At 43.8% G+C, this 24,102-nt stretch overlaps 1 protein-coding gene across 4 annotated transcripts in view; it reads right to left on the bottom strand.

Annotated features, from left to right (window-relative positions):
- The window catches only part of LOC144770112 (zinc finger MYM-type protein 1-like), a 99,066-nt gene that overhangs the window by 8,820 nt on the left and 66,144 nt on the right, over window positions 1-24,102 (bottom strand). The window contains exon 1 of one of the 4 annotated variants that reach the window (XM_078654384.1): window positions 20,988-21,081. The exons of the other annotated variants lie outside the window; for them this stretch is intronic. The gene's annotated coding sequence lies outside the window, so the exon portion shown is untranslated. Of the gene's footprint in view, window positions 1-20,987; window positions 21,082-24,102 lie in introns of those variants that run through there. 4 annotated transcript variants of the gene reach the window in all.

Raw genomic sequence — 24,102 nt, 5'->3', positions numbered from 1 at the left:
CACCATATCCCACCACATGCTGATCGAAAGACTCCACCACCTTGGCATCCAAGCGGATGCACTCAGATGGATCACCTCCTTCCTCAATGGAAGAATACAGAGGGTCCGCCTACCACCTTTCACCTCCGTACCCAAGGATATCATCTATGGTGTTCCCCAGGGTTCATCTCTAAGCCCCATGCTCTTCAACACACATATATGACCCTGCTGGCAGACATCATTAGATCTCACTGTCTCAACATAATATCCTGCGCAAACTTCACCCAACTCATGCTCTCACTCACTGATGACCCTACCACCACCAGGACCAACTTCCACAGATGTATGACAAGCATAGCTGACTGGATGAAGAACAACTGCCTGAAAATGAACACGGACAAGATGGAAGTACTGGTCTTCAGCAACAGCAACCCACGGAATGACTCCTGGTGGCCATCAGACCTATGACCTGCACCCACCGACCACGCCTGAAACCTCAGGCATCACTGATAAGCTCACCATGAAATCACAGATCAATGCCGTCTCCTCCGCCAGCTTCCTCACTCTGTGCATGCTATACAAGATCAAGTGACAACCCCTGCATGCCAGACACACAGCGACACAGGCCCTCATCATAAACCGAGTGGACTAAGGCAACACTTTCTATGTAAGAATCGCTGCACACCTACTACAGAGACTTCAAACCATACATAACGCAGCAGCCAGACTCATCCTCGACCTTTCCATATAAGCCACATCACATCCCACCCTAGGCAACTCCACTGGCTCCCCGTACAGAAGAGATGTAAAATGCAATCTGCTGACTCACACACACGTTTCTACACAACAAAGACCCGCCTATATTAACCAACGCCTAAACTTCCACCAACTGCGTGGAAGATATACGCTTTGCCTCCCTATCACTTGCCCACACTCCGTGCATCCACTAAAGCAGAAGTGGAGGATGGTCTGTCTCCTACATTGCAGCAAAGACCTGGAACAGCCTGCCTACACATCTCTGGTCTACCACCTCACTCCCTGAATTTCGAAGGGCTCTCAAGACCTGGCTGTTCGAATGAGCCTTCTGGGACTGGGAAGCGCCTGGAAATGGGCGATTAGCAGCGCTTTATAAATCCTGATTGATTGATAATGTCTGGGAAAACAACACCACCTCTATCTGGTGCATAAGAACAGGTCAGTAATTTCTTTCACACTGGTGTCCCTGGGCCATAATACTATTAAACTATAATTGAGACTGCAACACACTTCCTTTAAACACTTGGCTCTGTTGGGGTAGTCAGTACCAACAATCAAGGCTTAATCCAGAAGGTGGAGTGTCCTAGAAACTCAGAATGCAGGGCAATATTAGACAACAATTAACAACTTAAATGTAAAGTTAGCACTTTCTATTAGAAAAAGAAAACATCTTTGTGGATCAAACTTGTAGGTGAACTGATTTATGTCCACATCAATAAAGCACGCCAGAATGTTTTAGCACTTTCTGGGCTAGAAACTCAACCCAAAATGTTGCTATAGCTCCCCTGGTCAAGGTACTAGAAATGCACAGTGCCCTGTGGTTAATGTTATTTTAAAGGGAATCTGAGGATCATCTCTGATCCATTGCTAAAATATTATTAGAGTTATTGATGGGATACAGGCAGGTATACTGTTATAAAAGTCTTATGACGAAGTACCTAACTTGGTATCCAAATATGCCAAATCTATGGTCTAATAAAAATATGTCACGTCTAAAAACTAGTCAAGGTGTTCAAATTAAAATGGTGACAAAGGCACTAAAAAGCTCAAAAATCTAATGCCAAAACCCTAAAGACTTGGTGTGCTGCTGGTGGTGTCCTGGTTGGAATGGTAATGCGACTGATTCCCGATGGATAAGCATAGTAAGGTTAACTGGAGCCCTGACTCCAACTCAACTCGCTTTTAGAGACAGAGGTATAACATAGGGGTGGGTGGCAAATTTCGCTCTGCCGGCGGAGTTTGTGGAGTTTACTGGCGCGCTCAGCCCTACTTCATTAGCCAATATAGAATGCCGCCTTTATATCACTAGGACTGTCTTGAAGCTGCCTTGTAACTTGTTAGTAGCCTCTCTGTATGGGTGAAGCTCCCGGGAAGACTAGAGCGATTCGCGGAAGTGAATGTCTCCATTCATTAGGAGATTTGTGGCAGGGTCACATGGCTGTGTACGCAGCGATTGGTTGATCTTTCCTGTGCTCATGGAGTATAGGTGTCGTTTTCTCTCCGGCTTGCACTCTTGCATAGCAGAGGCACCCCCCATTTAGTTGCCCTACCCCGATCCCAACTTACAAGGGATCCTTTAACCTTTAAACACCATTTAACTTATTAGGCAAGCCTGTGTCCTTGACCCATAAGCTCAGCACTGTACCCTGCATTCAGTGCCGGTCCATTTGACTTATCACCTCGGACGCAACCTTTCACTTTCACTCCGGGCAAGCGTCTGCTTCCAGCCCGTCCGGTAACCTTTTTACTTCCGGTAGCCACACACTCCCCTTGAGTAAGCGTCTGCTTCCAACCCAACCGGATGACCTTTTCACTTCCGGTGTCCACACACTCCCCGGGTAAGCATCTGCTTTTGACCCGGCTAGGTGACCTTTTCACTTCCGGTGTCCACACACTCCCCGGGTAAGCATCTGCTTTTGACCCGGCTGGGTGACCTTTCACTTCCGATGTCCACACATCTCCTTCCGGGTAAGCGTTTGCTTCCAACCTGACCGGGTGACTTTTTACTTCCGTGTTACCAAACTTTTGGTACCTGGGCAAGCATATGTGCTTCCAGCCCACCAGACCCTGGGTGAACGTTCCCCCACCCATCTCTGCAAAGGTGACCCGGTACCCAACTATTTCCCTGCCACAGGCTCTGCCCTTAATTATCTACTTAATTGTTTGCTTTCGGTTCTCCTGAACAAGGCCATTGGGGGACCTTGCCAGTACCCCCTGGGTCCTGACTGTCCCTTTTGTGGCCTGTTTCCATTTCGCCACCTGTTTTATATTTTGTTGGATCGCTTTGTAAGTACCGCCCTCTCTGCCGAATTCCTAAGATTAAATTTATGACTGAGCTGACCCAGCTCTGTGATCTGCTGGTCCAGCTCCTTCTCTGCCTCCATTCCCTTGTCCCCACCCAGTACTGTCCGGGTTCTGCTCCTTGGGGGTGGCCTCCACTAAGGCCCCCGGTCCAGCCACTATTCCCCTCCCCTTGGGGAGTGGGGGGCCGAAACAAGGGGCATTCTCTGTTCTTTTCATTGCTCTATTTGTCTTAGCTTTGGACGTGTGTGCCTCTGTGCAATTTCAGCCAAAGCTTCTGCAATGCAACTGAAGGATGCTCTGGGAAATGAGCTGCAATACCCTATCGGAAGACAAATGGCACATAGGCTCCCAGGGAAAAGAAATGCCTAGTAGTAGAGACTGATGACTCGCTTTATTCACGGCATAAGAAAGAAAGAATCGAATATAATATATTTAAATACTGTTCTGTTTTTTAAAAAAAAAGCAGTTTGGGGTTCTTGGCGTTCTGTCGAGTATTTAGTTTCTGTGTTGATGAGCCAATCATTCTCCCCTCGAGTTAGTACGCATTTATTCCAGGGCTCCCTGCTGCTTCCTCTCAAAAATACACCTCCCTACTTAAAAACAAATGGGGCAGTGACGCACACACCATGACCAGTGACTACACAGTCTGGCAATCACATCGGTGGTGAAGTATGAATGAATGATGAAACAAACAGCGCCTACTTCGCGAGCCTCACTTCCTGTCTGTGGGCCTAGGATCAGTCGAAGAACGGCCAGCACAAAGAAGTACTTTAGAGCCCATTGCAATGTGCTTACATGCAGGGTGCTGCTTTTAATATTTTTTGTGCACATACAGATTCTCCTCAGACTCACATTGATGTAGCATTGCTGTAGAGAGAACAACAAACTAAACTGTTATACATTACCCCTAGAGGCTGCCTTTTTTCAGTGCCATTTTACTTTAATGAAGACAACGAGATATATTTGCTATGTGCATGGAGTTCGCAAATTTCAGGTTGAAAGTGCACTAAGTATATTTTGTAATAGCTGATGGTGCCTGAGCGAAAAATTGCAGTTAACAGGAATCGGAGCACAAAACTGCAGCAACCTGTGATCATTGAGAACCTGTGTCCAAACTAACGAGCATGCAAAATAGCCATTGCGTAACAGTGATCTAATACGCTGAAAATTGACTCTTATCTATAAGTAAGGAGACACACGCAGTCATTACTTCTACAGCTCGGAAGTATTTGAAGAGGCACTGCAATGGGCTATAAATAACTTGTTAATATTTTAGCCCAGTCATCACTATCTTCACTCACTAGCAGGGAGCTGATGTGTAGCTGGTTCTTAAACAATTAAACTGCGGACATGTGGAGGCGTTTCACCTTAGTACATCAGAAAAATTATATTACTGCATTGAGTTGCATTTATTAAAAGTTAATTTTTTTAAACGTACACTTACAAGTAACATTATGCCTTTCCCTTACAACAGTGCCATTCATGAATTAAGAGGCAAATCAGTCATGTGCACCCCATCTGTGGTCTAGATTCTTATTGCTTTTTCAACATATTCTTTGACAAAATTAGCTTAAAATTCACTATATGCCCCTTTTTCTATCAAACGTTTCTCAGGAGAGAAACCCCCCAATCCTTCCTTATTCCAGTCGGGCTCACCTGCAAAGTCAAATGCCCCCTAACGTTTGCACCTCAACGCTTTGAAAAGTTACCAGCCGCCACTGTTAAAATGTTTAGGTAATCACGGAAATTCTCATCTCACATATGAAACCGAAAGAGACCCGTTGTATGGGGAATGCGAGGCAGGCGGCAGCCATTCAGAGGGAGTGCCGGGGAGCACAGCAGCTGGTCACCTGAGGACCTCGCGCCCTCAAACCCAGAAGAAAATTATATCACATGCAGGGCACCCCCTCGTCCCATCACCGTGCTGGATTAAGAGTTGGGGGGTATCCTGGGAAAAAGTTTCCTCCCACTGTTTTGTGATGAAATGTGGAGCCATCAGGCTTCTTTTGCTGTGAAGTCGAAAGCCCAATCCCAGCCCGCAATTGCATGTGTGCGGGGGGAAGGGGAATGTCCTCCTGATGACTTTCACACTGCCAAAACAATATGTACAGTTACAAAGCTGTGATTTAGCTCTAAAAATCGTATAAGTGTCTTATTTTAAAGCAAAGAACATAGGACACAATAGGACCTCACTGTTTGCCATGAGCGTTAATTTCTAAACTCATTCCGTAAGGGTTAGTTTTTAGGTCTCGCCTACTAGGACCTCACTGTTTGCCATGAGCGTTAATTTCTAAACTCATTCCTTAAGGGTTAGTTTTTAGGTCTCGCCTACGCAGCGCGTATGCGCTGCATAGGAGGCCCTTTAGCCGTCGCTCTGGTCATTTTCAAGCACACGCTTGTTCTTGTGGCGGCATCCACCTTGCGGGAGTGAGCAGGAGCGTGCCACGAGTGCAGTGCTTGAAAATTAGCAGACTGCACGCACGCACCACACCACTCCCCGGCCTGGTTACCTTTTTCTTTGTCCGCCTTTCTTTCCAGCTCTTTCTCTTGTTATGTTTTCCCCCGTCCTACCTAAGCTCTTCCCTTTTTGTCTATCTCTCTCATGTTTTCTCTCGTCCCTTCTTTCTGCTCATCCTTTCTTCCTCTTTTGCCTCCCCGTTGCCCTCTTTTCCTACTTCTCCCTACTCTATTTTTCACCTGTCCCTTTCTCTTATCCGCCCGTTCTTTTTTTTTCTCTCCCAGCCTCGCTCTCCTTTCTCATTCTATTTTAGCCACTCTTCTCACAGTCTCTTATGGCTCCTCTTTCTTTATCTCCCTCGCTCACTCTCATCTTATAAGTGTTTTATGCACAGTCACAACCTTCCATGATTTTCTGAAACGTGAGATTCTAGGTCAAGGCGGGTATCTTCCCCCCTCGAGCGCCTTCTAATACTTGCAAGTTTCTTGGCGCACTCTCATTTTCTTTCGGTGCTGTATGCTCTAGATTTTCCAGGGTCTACCGGTGCCAGATTTTTTTCTCCCTCTCATCAGCGGCCGATCAAACCTGGTTCCCTTTCTCTAGGAACCCTGACGGCTTCGGTCTGTTTTCCTCTTTAGTGGAGTCACTTTGCAGAGGAATCAAAAACATCTCAGCGCTTAATCCCGATTAAATGGGGTGGGGGCTCCCCCATCCATCTGAAAGCAAGGAATCAAAAGAACTCTGGTGTATATTTTTTCTTTTTCGTTCAGCACTCCCTGGGAGTGTGTGTTGTTTTGCTCTCTCCCTTGTCTACTCCTTTCACACTCAAATCATGGTCCCCAATGCTGTGTTGATGCCCTGGCCCTAAACTGGCCCATTACTTCACCCACCCTGCTCAATCCAGTTTTGTTTTTATATATATATTTTTTCATTTAACACCCTTCAACCAGCTTCAATAATGTAAACTTGGCTGCTGCAGCTGCTCATTCGCATTTAATTAAAACTGCACTGACCTCCACAAATGACAACAAGCATTTGCAATGCAATAGGTCACGCATTTGCGAGAGTTTAAGCTATTGGCATTGTAAATGACAATGCTTTATATTTATGTTTTAAAAACCAACACATAAAATAAAAGGCATTGCCATTTACAATGCCAATAGCTCAAACTCTCACTATTGCGAGACCTATTGCAGGGCTCGAAAATTCCACTCGCCCGCTCGCATAGTCGAGCTAAATTTAACAAGGTCGAGCTGTTTTAGGTCCTACTCGCCCTTTCTGCCGAGGAGGAGAGCAAACCAACTTTTGTCCTCTGTCTGTGAAAAAAGAACAAATGTGACAAGATAACAAGATTTAAAGGCATTTTTATTGCTCACAAAGTTAATGAGCAATAAAGATGCCTTTAAATCTTGTCACATTTGCTCCGCTTTCAGAGACGGAGGTCAAGTAGGTTGCAGTTAGGTTGAGGACATTTTTTAAGGTACTAGTCCTGCAGGACTAGTACCATTTTTGGGATTTTTCGAGCCCTGTATTGCATTGCAAACGCTTGTTAAAGTTGCTGCTTGACCTCTTCTTTACAGTCATTCCTTGAGTACAGCCTCACACTCCAGTTTATTTTGGACACAGGTGACAGGAGTCTTCAATGAGTCCGTTCATCTGGATATAATTTCTTCTTTTCCGGCTTCAGCCTGTCCCTGGGTCGGGGGTACCTTTTCACTGCACATACTCTCCTTAACTGGGCCGCAACGCTTTGAAAAAATCCTCAGCAAAGCGTTTTGCTGCTTTCGAAATTCGCTATCTGGCAATGCACATATAACGCGCCCTATTAACCTGGAAGAGACTCCCTCGAGCATATTCAGCCCGCCTGCCAAACACTTTCCAGGGTGCTGCAATCAGCTATTCTTTCACAATTGGAGGTTGAAACCAATTATAGTCTATTAAGGGGCGATCCCACTAAGGAGATTTTTTAAGCCATCAAGAAAATTACTGACCAAGGGGCTCAATCAGGGTTTCCTCACTGAACTAGAGTATGAATCTTTTTATAAAAAACAATCGAGGGTGCCTATAATATATACCTTACTCAAGACCCATAAAGATATGCAGAAACCACAGGGTAGGCCCATAGTATCAGAATGTGGATCGATACTTGAACCCCTCTGCAAATATGTGGTTATCTTTTTGAAACCCTTTGCCGAATCCAGGGTGGACAATTCCTCAGACTCAGTAGGAATTGTTTAAAAAAATCTGATTTCTTTACAGAATCGGATTAGCTATTCAACCGACTAAGCAACAGAGGCTATCCCAAAAATTTACTCAAGACATAACAGAATGATATGCGCTACAACATTCTGTACACGCAGTAAAGAAATCAAGAAAATAATTAACAGACATTGGCCATTGGTTGCGGATAAGATTGAGACACCGGAGGCACCCATGCACGTTTTCAAAAAAAGTATAAAAGATTATGTTGCGATGTCTCTATTGAGGAGGCCCATGATGAGTGGAGGCCCACCAATACAACTATTTAGAGGCAGTGAAACCTTCCGTAAAATATAGGAAATTTTTTTAAAGTGGATACTGCAAAGCATGTAACTTAACTGTAGAGGCCAAATCGTTCACGCACACACCAACTTAAGGACCATACCAATTGCAACAGCACTGATGCAATATATATTATCAGATGCCCCTGCGATTTTTTGCACGTTGGTCAGTCCAGACAGAAGGTTAAGGCTTGCATACTTCAACACTGCAGCAGGATAAGGTACAAAGTTCAGGTTTCCTCTCTTGTCGAACACTTTAATATATTTGGACATACTGCAGAAAGTTTGAAATGGACGGTGATAGAAAAGGTCAGCGCCAACTCAAGCGGATGTAATTTCCACAACATATTGAGTTAGAGAGAGTGCAAATGGAAACACAATTTGCATACAGTAGCCAGTGGTCTCAATGAATATGAGGAGGTTTCAAGACAGGCCTTTACACTGTCACATTAGTGTTGTATAGCTCCTATATATCCTTATATCGTGTTAAGTTAGCATAGGTACATTTGAGATTTAAACGCCATTTTTCCTTTCTTGCAACTTCTGCACACGACCCTTAATTGTTGACTTAGCTTTCAACCTAGTGGTTTGCCGTGGTGTATGTGAGAATAATATGTTATTGCTCTGATATCAGTTTTGTTTAATAAACCATGTCTGCACGGAGAGTGCTGAAGTTTCAGGAGCAACACGATAAGTAATTGTTATGAGGTCTGATCTCCACGCCTTCATAGTCATAACACAAGTGCAGCCTTTGCCAACTTGGGCTTGAGGCGGGATTGATATTGCTTTGCACGAGAATTTGTTCACACACTTGATGCGGTGCACATGCAGAGAGAGCTGGTGTATGCTGATGTGATTCCTTCATGCTAGGACACTAAGGTATGGGCCCGCCCTAAAACAACCCAAAGAGACCTTCTTAGCTAATAATATAATATATGTGTTAGGGAGGGTGAGATATAAGTGTTGTTAACTCTTATTCATTACAGCATGTTAACATGCTGTCACCATTCGCTTTTTATGTCTTAGTAACTATGCTGATAATTTTGCTACTGATAATAAGTATACTTGTATTATCTAAGATAATGCGCCTGAGAAGACGGCATTAGTAAATAAACATTTCAAATGCACATGTGTCTTCTTTACTCCATGTTCTGGTTTGTAATGATAATATAACGAAAGAGTGTTCATGAGTCCCACGTACCCTGAGGTACTGTAAGTTCATGTTCTGGTTTGTCTAAACATTGGAAGTTTGATATGTCCAATGAGACACTGTAGCTAGCTCGGTAAGGGGTGAGTTGGTTGCTAAGGTAAGTTTTGGGACACCCTAATTTGCCGAGGTTCCACTCCTCTGTGCACAGTTCTGTGTGAGTACAGAAACCCTGCGACATGGCGCCCAACGGTTTCGGTGGTCTTATATCATGACACTCGAGTAGTTTATCGTTCATGCCTTAACCCCTTCACATCCGTTTCCGGAAAACGGGGTGTCGGTGAAACCTACCTATTTTTTGAAATAGGTCTTTATTCAAGCTTGATTCTTTCTTAAACGGTTTCTTTGAATTACTACCCAGTTGTGCTACAAAGTATTCTTTGTGTTTTCTTGTTTCCAGTGTTGTCATGGCGGCGGTGGCTATTGCGCAGCATAGTCGCGTAGCGGTTCGCAACCATCTTCAGACGTACCAGGTCCCAGTAGATGGGATGGCTGTGATTTTCGTGGTATGTGCAGATCCGGCGTTTCCTTACGAGTTGTTTTACTCTTGGGTTACGTTTCCGGCTGTGGACGCTAATTCTGGTTTGTTCCACTCCTACACCGCCTCGGATGTCCCGGCTGAGTATACGCCGTACAGGGCATTGGAAATACCTATTGATCATTGGCAGCATCGAGTTTGGTTTGATGGCGCCCTCCCCCACTCTTTGTCCGCAGCGAGGTTAGGTCCGCTCTCAATTCCAGGTACGAATTGGCCTGCGTTGGGTGGCTTTACCCCGCACCCGAATCACGGGGCTTGTACCCTAGCAGAAATTCGCAGGCTACATGTTGTTTCCATTTCCGTGATTCGTGCTTTAGTGCAATACATCGGTCGACATCTTCCTGGTGGTCCCCAGGGGGGTGCGGCCGCTCCCGTGGATCGAGGCGGAATGCGTCTCAATCCAGTAATGGTTAATTCGGTTTTTGGTGCGCGTCCAGTTGACAACGATGACTTCCCATTCTGGCTAGCAGAGAAGTTTGATCAACTTGAGGCGGTTTTTCCGAATTCTACTCCTGCTGATAAACATAGAATGTTAACGATTACTCTACCGAAGGATATAACTCCTGAACTTGTTGACTGTGAAAGCTGGGGAAAAACATTTGCGGCAGTTTATACAAGGTGCTTCGGCACCCCGTCTATGACTGCCCTGCCTGAAATCATTAGACGTGTTCAGAATGATCACGGTCCAGAGGCAGCGGTTGAATTGGGTATGCGCCTGTGTGGTTCTTTTGAGATTGTAAGTGATCTCATTCTCTCCAATGTTAAAGGAGATGCAGTTAACTTTCAGGTGTCGAATGCTTTGGCTGCTCTGCCCGATGCCGACAAACCCCGCCAGTTAGCAAAGATTGTGGTGGCCGCTTATAAGACAATTGGCCGCACAAGTAGAGGTCTGAAATATTTTCCAGTAAAGGAGAAAAAACAACCTCAGGGACAATCTGCAGTGACAGATGTCCAGCCCAAGTCCAAAAAACAAAATTGGCCTAAGAAACAGACACAGGGGAAGAAGAATACACAGACTCAGGATTCTTTTCCTGCAGTACAAGCACCTGCGCCGACAGAAAAAGTTTATGATTTGCGCGATCGCGCGATGATTAAATCACCTGATCGATTTCAGGGTTCTGATCAACGCTCTCCTCGTTCCTTTCAGGAAACTTCGGCCCCGAAGACCGGTGGAGGAGGAGGGGGTGGACGTGGACGTGGTGGCCAACAAGGACGTGGTCAGTCCCGCCAGACGGACGGCGCAGTGAAGCAGGAGGATTCTACGCCTAAGCGTCCGCAGTTTGCGAAAAAGAAAGTCGCAGCCTTAACAGCGCATAGATATGCCACAGATAGTGAGAACGCGGCTTCGGAATCTGACGTGGGCTCTGACCTTGCTGGACAGCGCGGCGGAGATTACCATAGTCAGAGAGGCGCTCCGTCCACTACTGAGGGTGACAGCGACTGAAGTGTTTGTTGTAATCGAAACAGCCGATACGAGATTAGCTCCCCCTGAAAGACTTTTTGAAATTGTCCTGTTAATTGAAGGTGACATACAGCGTACTGTCAGAGGGGTGTTTTGGGAGAACCTTTCGTCTACGTACGACATTTTGCTTTCCGAGGCTGACTGGCCCCCACCTTTTGTGCTCGCAGCGCCGCGAGGGGAGGAGGTAATCCTTCCCAGTTTCGCGCACACTGTCTCGACTGAGCATGCGCAGCATTTTGCAGAAGAGTGGGCTCGGGCTCTTGCACCGGCTCTCTACCGCAACCAATGTGGTTGGGACAAATTGTCCCCTTGCCACGAAATTCCTTTGCGGTCTGAGCCGCAGCCTCAGCCTCAATATCCCATACGGCGTGAAGCTAAAGCAGCCGTCGCAGAAATCCTTGAACAATTGGAATATCAGGGAGTTATTGAAACGTGTGTGTCACCAATGAATAATCCCCTTTTTACTGTGACCAAACCTGACGGATCATATCGTTTGGTATTGGATTACCGGCATTTGAACTCGCATTGCCGTAACTGTGCAGTACAGAATACTCACGGCTCTGCCCTAGTGGATAGTCTAGTGCGTAAGCGCTTCAAGACAACGCTTGACATTTCCAATGGTTTTTATGCCCACAGACTGGATGACTTTAGCTCCCAGTGGACAAGTTTTACGTCCGCTGGGGTGCAAAAACGCTTCCGGCGACTCCCAATGGGCTACAAAAATAGTCCTGGAGTCTTCACCTCCAGAATAGTCACTCTGTTGGAGGGAATCGATCCAGATGCATGTTCTTATGTAGATGATATTTATCTCACAGACGACGAGATTTGGATGCATCTGTGTCGAGTGAATTCCATAATTTGTACCTTTGCTGATATGGGTTACAAATTTAATTTTGCAAAATCGCACATTGCAGAACACACGGTGTTGTTCCTCGGCTATGAGCTGAACAATGAAGGTAGAGGTTTGGCTCCTCACTTCTTGGAGAAATGCGCACAATTGCGCGCTCCTACAACACTGAAAAAATTACAGTCTTTGCTGGGTTTTTTGAATTTCGGCGGAACTTACATTCCGGAATATGCCCAGCGTATCAAGCCGTTGTATGCTTTGATACAACCAACTTTCTCAAAATCATGCTGGCTGCCTGAGCATTCAGCCATTTTGCAATCCTTGCAGGCTGATCTGCTCGCTTCTAAATATTTACTGACTCGTGATAACCACACCAACCTAGTAATAAGAATAATTCCTGGGACGGTGGGTTTCACATACCTCACTTTTAATGAAGGTGACACAGTACCTATTGCTTACAAGTCGCACTTGTACACTTCGGCTGAGTTGCGGTTTCCCACAGTGGAAAAGGTTTTAACTGCTGTACAGATGGCAATTCTTAAGGAACGAGCACTGTCTCAGGGGAAACGCATGCTAGTGGTAACACCCTGTCCTCATTTGGAGGCAGTCACGAAAGCCAGTGTACCAAATTCAAAAGCTTTGCACCCTCGGTGGATTCAGTGGGCTGCGTCATTGTCATCCACGGATGTCATGTTTATTTTTGACGCCTCCTTACGGTCGCAAGAGTACTTGCAGTATGAATTCGTTCATCCTGCTCCTCTGGCTATGCGACCTTTGGAGGACTTCCATTGCATCATTTACACTGATGGGTCGGCGCAGGTTGCGCATGGCTCTAAACATGCCTACGTTTCCGCATGCGCCATTGTGGTCGGTGCTATGTTGAATGATGAGTTCATTTCCAGGGAGGTGCACACGATGCCCCTGGGCGATTGCACCGCACAATTGGCAGAGCTTCGTGCTCTATTACTAGCGTTAGAGTACGCGGATCCAAGTGTTACAACTCTGATTGTAAGTGATTCTTACTACTGTGTTCAGTCTTACAATGAAAACTTGTTCTTTTGGATTCAAAATGATTTTCATGATTCCAAGGGTAGCACATTAAAACATAAAATGATCTGGGTTCGAGTGGCAGAGCTTAAGGCTAAGTTGCCACTCGTTTTTGTTATTCATACTCTCGGTCATCAGCGCGTAGGAGTTCACGCTGTTGGCAACTCGCTTGCTGATGAAGCAGCGAAATCAGCAGTATCTACATACTTAGTTGCAGCAGTTACTAGGTCTAAAACCAAGATTGATAGCGACATCTTGGCAGCGATTGCTGCCTCTGAGAAGGGAAGTAAACATCCTGCGGGATTCCCTTTGAAGTATAAATACCACTTAAGTCCAGAAAAGGTTCCTTTTGTGACAATTCCTGATGTTGGGGAACGGCTGATTCCCAACTCGGATCGCAGAGCAGACTTGATTACAGCGGCTCATGAAGGTGTGGCGTCTGCGCATGCGGGCGTCTCGGCCACTGTAACTCAATTACAACTACGTTTCTGGTGGCGGGGACTGTACAAACAGACGCGTGATTATGTCCTTCTGTGTGACATATGCCAGCAGATTAAACCTTCCACTGCTACGCGTCCGCCACAGACTCAGTTGTACATTTCTAATAAACCGCTAGGCTGTGTTTATTTAGATCACTGCGGTCCTTTTTCATCTGATACTGCATATAAGTACATCTTAGTAGCAGTTGACTCATGCACACGCTTTGTGTGGGTATGGCCACATCGCAGCGCTGATTCACGGACTGTCATTAGAGATTTGCGTATCTTTATAGGGATTTTTGCCTGTGGTACCTTCCATTCGGATCAGGGTCCGGCTTTCGCCTCTAAGGCGTATAAGGATGCCATGACTTCGATGGGGGTCCAAGTCAAGTTTTCGTCACCCTACAGACCTGAGGGTAATAGTGTAGTTGAACGAATGAACCGTGATTTAAAGCAATCTTTGACAGCCCGAGGTATAGGCACTGGCAGAAACTGGCTGGCTCACCTCTATGGCGTGCAGCGTGCTCTTAATAATCTCCCTAGAAGGTCTCTGGGTGGGCGGACCCCATACGAGATGCTCTTTGGCATCAAGATGTACGTCCCTGACCTTGACGGTCTAGACTTGGTGGTTCGCGCCACTTGCTTTGACGCAGATGAACATTGCAATGTTTTACAGAATCTACAAAAGACCAGAGACAGTCTTGCAAAGGAACATTTGCCCTCCACGTCGGATGATGCGTTGCAGATCCCGGTAGCTGGCTGGTTACCTCAAGTTGGCGAACTGGTTCGAGAGAAGATCGATAACAAGAAAGAATTTGGTCCTTCCTATCGAGCTCCGGTTCCCGTCCTTGGAGTGAAGGGCACAAGAACAGTCATTTTACCACCACTTCCTGGTCGTAAGGAAAACAGGTTTATTTCAATTGACAATGTCAAGATACACAGAGTGGCCGATTCTTCTTAGCATGACACCGGCTGTTTCCTGTCCTTCCATTGTGAGAAATTCAGTTATGCCCACTGCTTCTAATATTGAACCTGAAGTGGCCATCGAATTACCTGCTGTTTCCAGTCCATTATTAAATAATTTACCCGGAACTAACGTTGATGAGTTGGACTATACATACCCCACTGATTTGTCCATGCCTGACCTGCAAGCTCGTTTAGCCACGGAATCCAGATTTTCATTTGACTCTGCTTCCCTTGCCTCGAAAAAACCCTCTCAAATTGCAGTATATGCTAGCCTGTTTAAAAAACATTTTTTGATACCTCCTTGGACATACATTTGGCTGGTCCTTTTTTCGGTTTACCTTTTTATGTCAATTGGTTTTGTGTTTTATTTTTTTCGAATTATGAATGGACATTATGTCGAGGAGAGAACTTGCATTACTCATTTAAATGGAACTTTGGCCCCACTTTCCTCTTCACATTCTACACACAGATTAAAAAGAGACTTGACTTTGGTTAACATCACAGCATGGCCTGTTCTGGATGGAATCGCGTGGGATGCAGTTCGTTTTCAGATTCATGGCCCAACGGAAGTCGTTAATGTTCCTAATGTACTAAGAGTGAATATGGGGGATGTGGTGAAACAAAACATTCGGTCTGATGATTGGGATGTTAATGCTGTGGAAAGTTTGTTTTCTGATTTGAAATACTATGCTGCTTTTGATGCTGAGGATTTATATTTAGAATCTGCTAATTATGGTGAATTGTTCTGTTACCAACATTATGGCAATCACTTCTTACACAAAACATCTTCCCGAAGGGATGCTGTTAATTTTACTCAGTGGGAACATTGCCCGGCACCTACACAAGGGAGTTCAGAAACGTTTCTTAAAAAGTATACTTATTTCACTGACTTTAATCAGTCCAATCCCGAGTCCTTTTATTTTAAATTTCACAAACAGCCACTGTCCAAGGTGAGACTTACCGATACAAAATTGTTGTATTCGAAGGCCTTCCTAGATCAATTAGTTACTGGGGGCTATGAGTTATGGAAGGAAACAATAGACCTTAAATCGGTTTGGGGTTCAAGGTCCTGGCAGGTACGAGGCACTGAGGCTTTGCACCGTGCATGTCTCATCCCGAATCATATGTTGTTTTTAAATGAAACCATTTCCCAGACCACATGCTTTGGATTGGCTACATCTAAAAGGTTAAACACCCCGTCTTTCCCGGAGTTGGAGGAATATGAGGATTGGAGTAATTTTACTCAATTGTCCATTAAAGATATACAGGCTCTGCTTCTTAATTCCTCCTTTAACATTTCCAGTATGAATCCTAAGGGTTGGCTGCTTTGGCACCGTAGTGCTGGTTCTTGCCAAAAAAGATTTTTAAATATAACTGACGGTTTTAAGACTGTTAGATCTGATCCCCGGTTTGATTTGAGTCATACTGTCACCTCTTACTCTGTGGGCAAGTTGTGTCAAGCTTGGCTGAAACATTCAACTTTACCTGCGGTTAAGTATCACCTTTCCAAACTGAATGCAGACGTGGATTTGAATGATTTCATTAAAGGCCCAGCTAGTGGCAGGTCGAAAAGGTGGTTATATGGGGTTTACAATGAAATTTGGAAACTGTCACAGATTGAGGCTGCTTCACGCCTTAGGGCTATTGATCAGGCGAATCTTGAGAAAGTGCTTGCAGTTGTTGACAATAGCATTAACGTGCTTTCCTCTAGAATTTACACATTAGATAATATTGTGTCGTCTGTTGTTGATATTGTGCATGATGAAGTGTCAGTGTTATACCATGGTCAAAATCAATTACGGTCAATCATACAGTTTGCATGGACACTTCAGACTCTGAAAATGGGTAAAGTTCCCTGGGGATACATGAACGTTTCCTCTTTATTTGCACCGTTTAATTTGACAGACAAACAACGCTTGCTTTCAATGCGTGATGCTTCCTTTTCTATGCTACATATTGAAAGGTTGGAATCTTTACCTTTTTCTGTGGCAGAAGCCACTGCTGCTACGTGGCTTATCCACGGTTTAATAACACTGCCTTTTGCTTTATATAAGTTTTCAAATTGTATGAAATATGTGCCAATAGGTCGTTTTGAACCCTTAGGTAGCGGTTTTCTTCATGAGGTCTGGTCACTCCCATACACATACAGATGTTTCAAGGATGAACAGGAAGTTTATCTAACAGGGGATGAGTGCACTGAGACGCCAGATCATTCTTTAATGTGCAGACACATACAGTTACACGGTTCATGTAACAAGGACCGACCGAATATGGCTTGCGTTTTACAGGGCACGCCAGTTCCTGCTATCATCCCCACGTTTAAATTGTTAGAGAATGGTAGTTATTTAATGCTCAATAATGAAAACTGTTGTGAGTTAATTAAAGGTATAGCTTTCATAGTAACAGTAAGTGAGCGAGTTATTTGCTGCAGAAATGTTCTTTATCCTCCCACACGTGAACATAGGGAGTCTTCCATTTGGCCACAGATACCGACCTTGGGAGCAGAATTCAGCGGCATGGCTAGAATAAGAGCTCTATTGTCCCAGAAAGAGGTGGCCTTGAGCTCGGCCCGTGAAACTTTCGTGCTTCACATTGCTAACACCCGTACGGAGGTTCAGGCTCTTTTAAATACTGATTTGCCTTTGCATTTCGGAGCCATGGTTCGTTCTATCTTTAACGCATCCTCCACAACGGGCCTAGCACATTTTTTTAAAGTTGTTAGCAGTGGTCTCGTGACTTCCTTTGAGAAGATTTTTGGAGTCATCCCTGCCTTCTTCCATTCTATTTTTTCATCCTTGTTTGGAGGATTCCCGTTTTTCCTTGCATTAGCGGCTGGCGCTTTGGTGGTTTTCTGCCTTTTTAAATATGGATGCCCTTCCTGTGCAAGACCACGCGCAAGTGCTACTGACGCGGTTTCGCAACCGCATGCTTGATTATTATGGCACACTGCCGTTGGCGACTCTAAGCACGGCGTTTGGATTATCTTTTCGGTTCTCCTATTTTACCTGTGTCCAGCCTGTATTTCGCTGCCTGACCTGTGATTTCCTTTGGGCCATTGATTTGTGTCTCTGCGGACCGATTTCTTCTGACGTCGATTTTGATCAACTGATGAGTCCTATCATTGCTCACGAGTTGGTTTGTTCTGACGAAAGGATTATGGCCTTGGCGGTGGCACATGGACTAATGGGTCCCTGGGATGTGTTGTCGGCAGCGCAAAATTTCTTGGAACGAAGTTTTCTTGAAAACCCACCGAGCTGTCCTCTGATGGTTATAGAGGATCCGGTGCTGGGAGATCACGTATGTTCCTTTCATCTTTTAAATTGGATGGCTGAACTGTTTTCGGATGAGGACAGTGACTTCCTCCTGGAGGCTGTTGCAGCTTACTTTTCATATACAGTCTTATCATAAACACTGCCTCAAATTGACATGCTGATTGATAGCATTTCCTTGATTTTATTGACTTTTGGTCAAGACATTTTATTTTTGCTTGCCTATTGGCTTGAGCCACATTATACTTGTGGGCTATTTTTTAGCATTAGTTTTTATAATTGAATTTTTATTCATGCTCGTTTATTGTTGGATTCTGCTCTCATGTGATGGCACTTCTGTTATCTTATTTAGTCCGTTCTCGGATCATGGGGGGGTGTTGTATAGCTCCTATATATCCTTATATCGTGTTAAGTTAGCATAGGTACATTTGAGATTTAAACGCCATTTTTCCTTTCTTGCAACTTCTGCACACGACCCTTAATTGTTGACTTAGCTTTCAACCTAGTGGTTTGCCGTGGTGTATGTGAGAATAATATGTTATTGCTCTGATATCCGTTTTGTTTAATAAACCATGTCTGCACGGAGAGTGCTGAAGTTTCAGGAGCAACACGATAAGTAATTGTTATGAGGTCTGATCTCCACGCCTTCATAGTCATAACACAAGTGCAGCCTTTGCCAACTTGGGCTTGAGGCGGGATTGATATTGCTTTGCACGAGAATTTGTTCACACACTTGATGCGGTGCACATGCAGAGAGAGCTGGTGTATGCTGATGTGATTCCTTCATGCTAGGACACTAAGGTATGGGCCCGCCCTAAAACAACCCAAAGAGACCTTCTTAGCTAATAATATAATATATGTGTTAGGGAGGGTGAGATATAAGTGTTGTTAACTCTTATTCATTACAGCATGTTAACATGCTGTCACCATTCGCTTTTTATGTCTTAGTAACTATGCTGATAATTTTGCTACTGATAATGAGTATACTTGTATTATCTAAGATACTGCGCCTGAGAAGACGGCATTAGTAAATAAACATTTCAAATGCACATGTGTCTTCTTTACTCCATGTTCTGGTTTGTAATGATAATATAACAAAAGAGTGTTCATGAGTCCCACGTACCCTGAGGTACTGTAAGTTCATGTTCTGGTTTGTCTAAACATTGGAAGTTTGATATGTCCAATGAGACACTGTAGCTAGCTCGGTAAGGGGTGAGTTGGTTGCTAAGGTAAGTTTTGGGACACCCTAATTTGCCGAGGTTCCACTCCTCTGTGCACAGTTCTGTGTGAGTACAGAAACCCTGCGACATTAGAACACCATATTTTTACCACTGTTGCCTTACGCTAATGTACCCCTGTAGGGGCATGAGATACCTATACGTACCCTGTAGTTGCCTAATCAGTAACTTGATTATTGTATTATGCTATCTTCAAAGCAGCAAGTTACATTTGTACTATGCATGTTATCTCAATGACCTCACCTCAAAATGTTTCCCTGCGAGATCTTTCATTGTATGTATTGCGGAATTTTAACTGCATATACTTATGCCTGTAATCATCGAGTATATGTTAATGATATTCATTGTGTAAATTGTAAAAAAATATCTAATATCACATGGATGCGATTGCCTTTCATTCATCTTTTAAATATTCAACTCGTACGGTTTGCCTTTCCACTGTCCACCTCTGCTTATGAGGCTTGATTACCCTAGCTAGCCTTTCGAATAGGCAGTCCATTTCGGTTCAGATATATGGCACTTTGGAGCGTATTAGTTCTATCCAGTACCACCTGGATTTTTACTTTTTTCGTGTCTCTTGTCTGTGCATCTTCCCAGCCTCCATGAGGGAATTTTAAGAAGAAAGACTAAGTTTTCCAGTTCTGTACCGTAGTCAATGTGCATGTTTCACGTACACGCGACCATGTTTAACTTCTCTGTCTAAATGCACGCTCGGTGCTTGCACAGATACTCTACCTGGATCCAAAGGAGAGGTAAGCGTTCGAGCGTTCACAGCACTCTGACCCAACCAATCGGTCTGTGGCTTTACCTATGAACTACCCCTTAATGAATGTCTTTTCTATGTTTTAGTTTTCTGTGCGATTCACTTGTTAAGACGTGGCCTTGTGGAAATTAATTTCCTGTCTTCTGTGCTGCAGTTTCTAATAGTTCTGAAGTTTCCTGAAAAAGTGGGTGAGTGCGTGGGCTGTCCAGTGTGAAGTACTTGTTTTGATCCACTCATGTGACGTACCTGAGACTGTCAACTGCTCTCTTGTTTTACAGTTGTCACCTATCGACACCTGCTAATTATCGAACTGAATCCTTCAGGGATCGCCCACATGTTGAGGTAGGTTCAACACATGTTTGGCATTAACCTGCATACTAGGCTGCTGACCCCATGTGGTTGATAGGTGTTTTCTTATGACTACTGTAAGCCACTCATACTTCTCTTTAAATCACAGATTGAGGCGTTGGAGACTTTATTAATCTCATGTATGATTGAGAGGGAAGGGTGTACAGTGAAGCAACACTTTCCCCAACACACAGTGCGGCTGCACCATGGTGAGGTTAGTACTTCCCTATACTAATTGAAGATGTGAATGTTTTTAATGGGATCCACTTTAGAACTAATTGTGTGTCTTTTTTAGGTTGCCCTATTTAAATCACACCACTCCCTACCGTCTGATGAAGACCCACATGCAAGGACCAAATTTACCTCATGCAAAAGTCGGGTCGAAATGTTAACAATAATAACCATCCCAGACTGGATTGACTATTTATTGTGGGTTTGATCAAGCCACCACTCATTTTTGAACAAGAGGGAACAATAGGATTGTATAAATCCGTCAGATAGGCTTCTCTGCCTTGGCTAACTTGAGTTTCTCATCCCTATAGTTATTGAACTATAATTATTTTGTGAAACGTTATTAATTACTTTTTATGTTCCTTTATAATCACTGAGCACATGAAAACTTCTATAACCACTTTTCTTTTCACTCTTATTTGGAGCAACCACCATATTATAAACTTTAGGAGTTTTGTAAATATATTATGAATGATTTTTTGCAACATAAAATACGTTCTGACCGTTTGACACTGTAGTAAATCTTATTTATTTATTAATCTTACTTTTGCTCACCTACATTGCAAACAAAATATTGCATTTTCCTTGGATTTCGTGCCAGTAGGACCACATTGTTTTAAAGCAGCAATCAGCTAGAGTTGTCGCCAGGCATGAACTGGAAGCCTGGAAAATGCTTCAGCGAGGACATGGTTAGCCCTACTCCGTAGCTTCTCCCTCTCCTTTGTCTTCTGATCCACTGGGTTTCATATATTAAAATGCTGCCTGTTCCTTTTTTTTTTTTTTTTCAGCTTGAATACACAGCAAAATAATAAATAACAATTACATTTTCATGGATGTCATTATGAGGGAACAAGAGCAAAAAAAAATAAAAAAAAGAAACTTTGAAAAATCATATATAGCTTAATGCAGCACAGAAAAAAACTGAAAATTACAATACGCATTTATCCCAAACAATTCTGCAATCTCAGTTATTCATCCATTGCATGAATGAAGCCCATATCTGTAACCCCCGCTCCCGCCTCCTCCTGCCCCCCCTGAGAAACACAGCTTATTCTAAATTATGAAGAGCTAAGATCCTTGCTCTCCAATTCACAAAAGTGGAGGCAACAGGATTAATCCATTCAGATGTTATACATGTGCGCACTAATGACATTGCAATATATATTAGAGCCGAGTTATACCTTGCTCTAGCCAGTCCGTCTCACAACCCAATATAACTAATTCAGGAGTTAAAACAACCGGAATGTGGCTTTAATTAATAAATATTTGAACATCTCGAAGGAAGACGTCAAGTTTGGGACATGTAAAAAACATATGGACATCATTTGCTGCTATTAACTCACAACGCGGGCAAGCGTGCCCGCCCCTGCCACCCCATTTAGCAATTTTGGCAGGAGTATAATAAAGATCATATAGAGCCATATAGCTTTGGGAGCGTAAGCTCCCTGAGATTAGCACAGAATTCGATAACTCTAATGCTTGGGAAATGTCAATGCCTGCCTTGCCTAGCTTACTCCCCCATTTAGCATTATGGAGAGGTAAATCATCAGGGAAGCCTGTAAATAAGTGCTGATATAGTGATCCGATACGAGCCCGCTTCCAAATCAGGTCCATTACTGTATGCTTATCAAACAAAGTTGTAATTTTACGTAACAATTTATCCAAATAACATCGGAGTTGCAGATATTTAAAAAATGCATGCGTGTCTAGGGCGAACTTCTCTTTTAAACAAGCATTGGAAATGCAATAGGTCTCGCATTAGGAAAGTTTGAGCTATTGGTCTTATAAATTACATTTTTTTTATTTATGTATTTGTTAAAATAGCTAAATTAATAGCTCTGTCATTTACAATGCCAATAGTTATAACTTTCGCAAATGTGACACCTATAGCATTTGTAATGCAACATGTTTTTTATTTACGTGACTTAGATGTATTAATATTACAAATAACAATGGCTTTTATTTTTTTTGTTAAATTGTTAAATACTGTATTTAATTTGTAATGGCAATAGCTTAAACTTTTGTAAATAACTTTTGTGAAGATTATATTCAGTGTTTTTTATTGTGACGAAAATCCAAGAACAGAAGTGAAATATTAACATCTTTTTTGTGATTTGTAATAAGGCTTGAAAGCTTGAAAACAGCTTGAAACAGTGTCGCCTGTCGTGAACTGAGGGCTATAACTCACTGTGTAATGCACTATGTAAAGGCGACCACAAAATACAGAAACTGTGAATTGAACTTTACAGGTTTGAAATTTAAATGATTCCTTTCTGAGGCCGTACATAAATAATTCATATGTGGGAAAGAAGGGTGGTGGTTGGTGTGGTGTGCATGTATAATAGAGATTGTTTGGAATGAATACCGGGAACGCAGCAATTAATTTGAACCGGTGGTTTCCAGGGCTCAGTACGGGCACTTTATTCTCAGTGTCGGCGCTAATGACAGTTCACACATGGTGGCGCTGTCTGTTTAATTATAAGATGAGAGCAACAACAGTATTTAATAATTCAAAATACATTGAAAATGGCAATTGAGACTATTCCATGCCATTCGTATTGGGAGTCCTGGAATAGTTTGAATTGTTACACTTGTAACATTGCAATGTGTTGTAGTTGTACTGGTACTTTTATTGGCAGTGCAGGCTGCAGTGGCATCCAAAGAAGGGCCCTGACACTTACTTTTTTTTCAAATATAAATTACGCACTAGTTTCAATAACAATATAGAATTATGCAGAAAAGGAGGCATCTGTGTAAATTTAAGATGATACAGGGGAAGCAGCGAGGAGAGTGCTCTGATTGTGGAAAACAAGCAGCAAGGAGAGAGAGAGAGAGTGGGGGAGAGAGAAAGAGAGAGTGGGAAAGAAAGAAAGAGAGAGAGTGGGAGAGAGAGAGAGTGGGAGAAAGAGAGAGTGTGAGAGAGAGAGCCAGTGGGAGAGTGGGAAAGAGAAAAAGAGAGAGAGAGTGGGAGAGAGAGAGTGGGAGAGAGAGAGAGAGAGAAAGACAGAGTGGGAGAAAGAGAGTGAGAGAGGGAGAGTGGGAGAGAAAGGAAGAGTTTGGGAGACAGGGAGAGAAAGAGAGGGAGAGAGAGAGAAAGAGAGAGAGTGGGAGAAAGAGAGAGTGGGAGAAAGAGAGAGAGTGAGAGAAAGAGAGACAGTGGGAGGGAGAAAGAGAGAGAGAGTGGGAGAAAGAGAAAGACAGAGAGTGGGAGAAAGAGAGGGAGAGTGGGTCAGAGAGAAAGAAAGAGAGAGGTTGGAAGGGAGAGAAAATGAGAGAGTGGGAGAGAGAGAGAGAGAGAAAGAGAGAGGGTGGGAGGGAGAGATCGAGGAAGAGAGAGTGAGAGAGAGAAAGAGAGAGAGTGGGAGAGAGAGAGTGGGAGAAAGAGAGAGAGTGAGAGAGAGAGAGAAAGAGAGAGGGTGGGAGGGAGAGAGCGAGGAAGAGAGAGTGAGAGAGAAAGAGAGAGAGTGGGAGAGAGAGGAAGAGTGATAGAGAAAGAGAGAGAAAGAATGAAAGTAAAATAGAAAGGAGAGAGGAGAGACGCAATGAGGGACAGAGAGAGACAAAGGGACAACGAATTTGCGTGAGATAGAGGTAGAAGAGAGAGAGACAGAGTGAGAGATAGAATAGAGAGTACAGAGGAAGATGTTGTTGCTTCTTTGCGCCTGTCTAT

The sequence above is a fragment of the Lissotriton helveticus genome, chromosome 7 (genome assembly GCF_964261635.1).
Source record: "Lissotriton helveticus chromosome 7, aLisHel1.1, whole genome shotgun sequence".
NCBI classification, from domain to species: Eukaryota; Metazoa; Chordata; class Amphibia; order Caudata; family Salamandridae; genus Lissotriton; species Lissotriton helveticus.
Note: the sequence above shows the minus strand (reverse complement) of the source record. Positions and strands in the feature narration are given on the sequence as shown.